The 7572-nt window shown below is 41.1% G+C and overlaps 1 non-coding gene across 1 annotated transcript; it reads left to right on the plus strand.

Annotated features, from left to right (window-relative positions):
- The first annotated feature begins 6152 nt into the window (after nt 1-6152).
- On the plus strand, nt 6153-6260 carry LOC130942427 (small nucleolar RNA R71). The gene has a single exon (XR_009070998.1). It is a non-coding gene; the product is annotated as a small nucleolar RNA R71 (small nucleolar RNA).
- Nucleotides 6261-7572: the final 1312 nt, after the last annotated feature.

Below are 7572 nucleotides of genomic sequence, written 5' to 3' on the forward strand. Positions count from 1 at the left end.
CCAAAAACTTGGTGTTCAATACCATGGCATAAACACAACTTCGCACAACTAACCAGCAAGTGCACTGGGTCGTCCAAGAAATAAACCTTACGCGAGTAAGGGTCGATCCCACGGAGATTGTTGGTATGAAGCAAGCTATGGTCACCTTGTAAATCTCAGTCAGGCAGACTCAATGGTTATGGATGATATATGAATAAAAGATAAAGATAAAGATAGAGATACTTATGTAATTCATTGGTAAGAACTTCAGATAAGCGAATGGAGATGCTTTGTCCCTTCCGTCTCTCTGCTTTCCTACTGTCTTCATCCAATCCTTCTTACTCCTTTCCATGGCAAGCTGTATGTAGGGTTTCACCGTTGTCAGTGGCTACCTCCCGTCCTCTCAGTGGAAATGTTCAACGCACCCTGTCACGGCACGCTATCCAGCTGTCAGTTCTCGATCATGTCAGAATAGAATCCAGTGATTCTTTTGCGTCTGTCACTAACGCCCCACAATCGCGAGTTTGAAGCTCGTCACAGTCATTCAATCATTGAATCCTACTCAGAATACCACAGACAAGGGTTAGACCTTCCGGATTCTCTTGAATGCCGCCATCAATTCTAGCTTATACCACGAAGACTCTGATCTCACGGAATGGCTGGCTTGTTTGTCAGGCGAGCAGCAACCATGCGTCATGTATCAGGAATCCAAGAGATATCCACCCAATCTAAGGTAGAACGGAGGTGGTTGTCAGTCACACGTTCATAGGTGAGAATGATGATGAGTGTCACGGATCATCACATTCATCAAGTTGAAGAACAAGTGATATCTTGGAACAAGAACAAGCTGAATTGAATAGAAGAACAATAGTAATTGCATTAATACTCGAGGTACAGCAGAGCTCCACACCTTAATCTATGGTGTGTAGAAACTCCACCGTTGAAAATACATAAGAACAAGGTCCAGGCATGGCCGTGAGGCCAGCCTCCCAATGATCTAAGATCTAAAGTGATCAAAAGATGAAAATACAATAGTAAAAGGTCCTATTTATAGGGAACTAGTAGCTTAAGAATTACAAAGATGAGTAAATGACATAAAAATCCACTTCCGGGCCCACATGGTGTGTGCTTGGGCTGAGCATTGAAGCATTTTCGTGTAGAGACTCTTCTTGGAGTTAAACGCCAGCTTTTGTGCCAGTTTGGGCGTTTAACTCCCACTTTGGTGCCAGTTCCGGCGTTTAACGCTGGAATTCCTGAGGGTGACTTTGAACGCCGGTTTGGGCCATCAAATCTTGGGCAAAGTATGGACTATCATATATTACTGGAAAGCCCAGGATGTCTACTTTCCAACGCTGTTGAGAGCGCGCCAATTGGGCTTCTGTAGCTCCAGAAAATCCACTTCGAGTGCAGGGAGGTCAGAATCCAACAGCATCTGCAGTCCTTTTCAGTCTCTGAATCAGATTTTTGCTCAAGTCCCTCAATTTCAGCCAGAAAATACCTGAAATCACAGAAAAACACACAAACTCATAGTAAAGTCTAGAAAAGTGAATTTTAACTAAAAACTAATAAAAATATACTAAAAACTAACTAAAATATACTAAAAACATACTAAAAACAATGCCAAAAAGCGTATAAATTATCCGCTCATCACAACACCAAACTTAAATTGTTGCTTGTCCCCAAGCAACTGAAAATCAAACAAGATAAAAAGAAGAGAATATGCAATGAACTCCAAAAATATCTATGAAGATCAGTATTAATTAGATGAGCGGGGCTTTAGCTTTTTGCCTCTGAACAGTTTTGGCATCTCACTCTATCCTTTGAAATTCAGAATGATTGGCTTCTTTAGGAACTCAGAATCCGGATAGTGTTATTGATTCTCCTAGTTAAGTATGATGATTCTTGAACACAGCTACTTTATGAGTCTTGGCCGTGGCCCAAAGCACTCTGTCTTCCAGTATTGCCACCGGATACATACATGCCACAGACACATAATTTGGGTGAACCTTTTCAGATTGTGACTCAGCTTTGCTAGAGTCCCCAATTAGAGGTGTCCAGGGTTCTTAAGCACACTCTTTTTTTTGTTTTTTTTGTATTCACTGCTTTTTCTTGCTTCAAGAATCATTTTTATGATTTTTCAGATCCTCAGTAACATGTCTCCTTTTTCATCATTCTTTCAAGAGCCAACATTCATGAGCCACAAATTCAAAAGACATATGCACTGTTTAAGCATACATTCAGAAAACAGAAGTATTGCCACTACATCAAAATAATTAATCTGTTATAAAATCTGAAATTCATGCAATTCTTCTCTTTTTCAATTAGGAACATTTTTCATTTTAAGAAAGGTGATGGATTCATAGGACATTCATAACTTTAAGGCATGGACACTAATGATCATAAGACACAAACATGGATAAACATAAGCATGATTTTTCGAAAAACAGGAAATAAAGAACAAGGAGATTAAAGAACGGGTCCACCTTAGTGATGGCGGCTTGTTCTTCCTTTTGAAGATCTTATGAAGTGCTTGAGCTCCTCAATGTCTCTTCCTTGCCTTTGTTGCTCCTCTCTCATGATTCTTTGATCTTCTTTAATTTCATGGAGGATGATGGAATGTTCTTGGTGCTCCACCCTTAGTTGTCCCATGTTGGAACTCAATTCTCCTAGGGAGGTGTTGATTTGCTCCCAATAGTTTTGTGGAGGAAAGTGCATCCCTTGAGGCATCTCAGGGATTTCATGATAAGTGGGATCTCTTGTTTGCTCCATCCTTTTCTTAGTGATGGGCTTGTCCTCATCAATGAGGATGTCTCCTTCTATGTCAACTCCAACTAAATAACAGAGGTGACAAATGAGATGAGGAAAGGCTAACCTTGCCAAGGTAGAGGACTTGTCCGCCACCTTATAGAGTTCTTGGGCTATAACCTCATGAACTTCTACTTCTTCTCCAATCATGATGCTATGAATCATGATGGCCCGGTCTAGAGTAACTTCAGACCGGTTGCTAGTGGGAATGATTGAGCGTTGGATAAACTCCAACCATCCCCTAGCCACGGGCTTGAGGTCATGCCTTCTTAGTTGAACCGGCTTCCCTCTTGAATCTCTCTTCTATTGGGCGCCCTCTTCACAAATGACTGTGAGGACTTGGTCCAACCTTTGATCAAAGTTGACCCTTCTAGTGTAAGGGTGTTCATCTCCTTGCATCATGTGCAAGTTGAATGCCAACCTTACATTTTCCGGACTAAAATCTAAGTATTTCCCCCGAACCATAGTAAGCCAATTCTTTAGGTCCGGGTTCACACTTTGATCATGGTTCTTAGTGATCCATGCATTGACATAGAACTCTTGAACCATTAAGATTTTGACTTGTTGAATGGGGTTGGTAAGAACTTCCCAACCTCTTCTTTGAATCTCATGTTGGATCTCCGGATATTCACTCTTTTTGAGTTTGAAAGGGACCTCGGGGATCACCTTCTTCAAGGCCACAACTTCATAGAGTGGTCTTGATGCACCCTTGAGATGAATCTCTCCATCTCCCATGACTCGGGGGTGAAAGCTTTTGCCTTCCCTTTCCTCTTTCTAGAGGTTTCTCCGGCCTAGGATGCCATAAATGGTTATGGAAAAACAAAAAGCAATGCTTTTACCACACCAAACTTAAAAGATTTGCTCGTCCTCGAGCAAAAGAAGAAAGAAGAGAGTAGAAGAAGAAGAAATAGAGGAGATGGAGATGGCTTATATTTCGGCCAAAGGGGAGAAGTAGTGTTTAGGTTGTGTGAAAATGAAGGAGTGAAGGTGGGTTTATATAGGGGTGGAGAGAGGGGTGGGGTTCGCCTATGGGAGGGTGGGTTTGGGAGGGAAAGTGGTTTGAATTTGAATGGTGAGGTAGGTGGGGTTTTATGAAGGATGGATGTGAGTGGTGAAGAGAAAGATGGGATTTGATAGGTGAAGGGTTTTTGGGGAAGAGGTATTGAGGTGATTAGTGAATGGGTGAAGAAGAAAGAGGGTGGTGGGGTTGGTGGGGATCCTGTGGGGTCCACAGATCCTGAGGTGTCAAGGAAAATTCAACCCTGCACCAAGTGGCATGCAAAAATGCACCCTTTTGCCAATTCTGGCGTTAAACGCCGGGCTGGTGCCCATTTCTGGCGTTTAACGCCATGTCCTAGCCCATTTCTGGCGTTTAAGGCCAGTCTGGTGCCCCTTTCTGGCGTTAAACGCCCAGAATGGTGCCAAATTGGGCGTTAAACGCCCATCTGCTAGCTTCACTGGCGTTTAAACGCCAGCAAGTTCTCCTCCAGGGTGTGCTATTTTTCTTTCTATTTTTCATTCTATTTTTGCTTTTTCAATTGATTTTGTGACTTCTCATGATCATCAACCTACAGAAAACATAAAATAACAAAGGAAAATAGATAAAATATAACATTGGGTTGCCTCCCAACAAGCGCTTCTTTAATGTCAGTAGCTTGACAGAGGGCTCTCATGGAGCCTTATAGATGCTCAGAGCAATGTTGGAATCTCCCCACACCAAACTTAGAGTTTGAATGTGGGGGTTCAACACCAAACTTAGAATTTGGTTGTGGCCTCCCAACACCAAACTTAAAGTTTGACTGTGGGGGCTCTGTTTGGCTCTGTTTTGAGAGAAGCTCTTCATGCTTCCTCTCCATGGTGACAGAGGGGTATCCTTGAGCCTTAAACACAAAGGATTCTTCATTCACTTGAATGATCAATTCACCTCTGTCCACATCAATCACAGCCTTTGCTGTGGCTAGGAAAGGTCTGCCAAGGATGATGGATTCATCCATGCACTTCCCAGTCTCTAGGACTATGAAATCAGCAGGGATGTAATGGTCTTCAATCTTTACCAAAACATCTTCTACAAGTCCATAAGCTTGTTTTTTTGAATTGTCTGCCATCTCTAGTGAGATTCTTGTAGCTTGTACCTTAAAGATCCCTAGCTTCTCCATTACAGAGAGAGGCATGAGGTTTACACTTGACCCTAAGTCACACAGAGCCTTCTTGAAGGTCATGGTGCCTATGGTACAAGGTATTGAAAACTTTCCAGGATCTTGTCTCTTTTGAGGTAATTTCTGCCTAGACAAGTCATCCAGTTCTTTGGTGAGCAAAGGAGGTTCGTTCTCCCAAGTCTCATTACCAAATAACTTGTCATTTAGCTTCATGATTGCTCCAAGGTATTTAGCAACTTGCTCTTCAGTGACATACTCATCCTCTTCAGAGGAAGAATACTCATCAGAGCTCATGAATGGCAGAAGTAAGTCTATTGGAATATCTATGGTCTCATTTTGAGCCTCAGATTCCCATGGTTCCTCATTAGGGAATTCACTGGAGGCCAGTAGACGTCCATTGAGGCCTTCCTCAGTGGCGTTCACTGCCTCTTCTTCCTCTCCAAATTCGGTCATGTTGATGGCCTTGCACTCTCCTTTTGGATTTTCTTCTGTATTGCTTGGAAGAGTACTAGGAGGGAGTTCAGTAATTTTCTTGCTCAGCTGTCCCACTTGTGCCTCCAAATTTCTAATGGAGGACCTTGTTTCAGTCATGAAACTTTGAGTGATTTTGATCAGATCAGAGACCATGGTTGCTAAGTCAGAGTGGCTCTGCTTAGAACTCTCTGTCTGTTGCTGAGAAGATGATGGAAAAGGCTTGCCATTGCTAAACCTGTTTCTTCCACCATTATTGTTACTGAAACCTTGTTGAGGTCTCTGTTGATCCTTCCATGAGAAATTTGGATGATTTCTCCATGAAGAATTATAGGTGTTTCCATAGGGTTCTCCCATGTAATTCACCTCTTCCATTGAAGGGTTCTCAGGATCATAAGCTTCTTCTTCAGATGAAGCATCCTTAGTACTGCCTGGTGCATTTTGCATTCCAAATAGACTTTGAGAAATCAAATTGACTTGCTGAGTCAATATCTTGTTCTGAGCCAATATGGCATTCAGAGTATCAATCTTAAGAACTCCTTTCTTCTGATTTGTCCCATTGTTCACAGGATTCCTTTCAGAAGTGTACATGAATTGGTTATTTGCAACCATTTCAATTAGCTCTTGAGCTTCTGTAGGCGTCTTCTTCAGATGAAGAGATCCTCCAGCAGAGCTATCCAATGACATCTTGGACAGTTTAGACAGACCATCATAGAAAATACCTATGATGCTCCATTCAGAAAGCATGTCAGAGGGACATTTTCTGATCAATTGTTTGTATCTTTCCCAAGCTTCATAGAGGGATTCACCTTCCTTCTGTCCGAAGGTTTGGACTTCCACTCTAAGCTTACTCAATTTTTGAGGTGGAAAGAACTTTGCCAAGAAGGAATTGACTAGCTTTTCCCAAGAGTTCAGGCTTTCTTTAGGTTGTGAGTCCAACCATATCCTAGCTCTGTCTCTTACAGCAAAAGGGAATAGCATAAGTCTGTAGACCTCAGGGTCAAACCCATTAGTTTTGACAGTGTCACAGATTTGCAAGAATTCAGCTAAAAACTGATGAGGATCTTCCAATGGAAGTCCATGGAACTTGCAATTCTGTTGCATCAGAGAAACTAATTGAGGCTTAAGCTCAAAGTTGTTTGCTCCAATGGCAGGAATAGAGATGCTTCTCCCATAGAAGTCGGGAGTAGGTGCAGTAAAGTCACCCAGCACCTTCCTTGCATTGTTGGCATTGTTGTTGTTTTCGGCTGCCATGGGTTCTTCTTCTTTGAAGATTTCTGTTAGGTCCTCTACAGAGAGTTGTGCCTTAGCTTCTCTTAGCTTTCGCTTCAAGGTCCTTTCAGGTTCAAGATCAGCCTCAACAAGAATTCTTTTGTCTGTGCTCCTGCTCATATGAAAGAGAAGAGAACAAGAAAGTATGGAATCCTTTATGTCACAGTATAGAGACTCCTTGAGGTGTCAGAGGAACAGAAAAATAGAAGGAAGAGGGAGAAGAATTCGAACTTAGTGAGATGGAGTTCGAATTGTGCATTGAGGAGAAGTGTTACTCCATAAATAGAAGGATGTGAGAAGAGGGAAAGAAATTTTTGAAAATAAAGTAAAAGATTTTTTTTTTAAAAAACATTTTGAAAAATAGTAATTGATTTTCGAAAACTAAGAGTGAAAAAGAAATCAAGTGATTTTTGAAAAAGATTTTAAAATTAGAAATCAAAAAGATATGATTGAAAAGTTATGGTTTTAAAAAGATATGATTGAGAAGATATGATTTGAAAAACAATTTAAAAAGATTTGATTTTAAAAATTAATGACTTGCCTAACAAGAAAAGATATGATTCAAACATTAAACCTTTCTCAACAGAAAAGGCAACATACTTGAAATGTTGAATCAAATCATTAATTGTTAGCAAGTAAAAAAGGAAAGAAATTGATTTTGAAAAAGATTTGATTGAAAAGATATGATTTGAAAAAGATTTGATTTTGAAAAAATTTTGAAAACCTGAAAAAAAAAATTTGATTTGAAAACAGAATCTTCCCTCTTGTGCCATCCTGGCGTTAAACGCCCAGAATGGTATCCATTCTGGCGTTTAACGCCCAAAATGCTACCCTTTTGGGCGTTAAACGCCCAGCCAGGCACCCTGGCTGGCGTTTAAACGCTAGTTTG

Source organism: Arachis stenosperma, chromosome 7 (genome assembly GCF_014773155.1).
Source record: "Arachis stenosperma cultivar V10309 chromosome 7, arast.V10309.gnm1.PFL2, whole genome shotgun sequence".
In the NCBI taxonomy this organism is placed as follows: domain Eukaryota; kingdom Viridiplantae; phylum Streptophyta; class Magnoliopsida; order Fabales; family Fabaceae; genus Arachis; species Arachis stenosperma.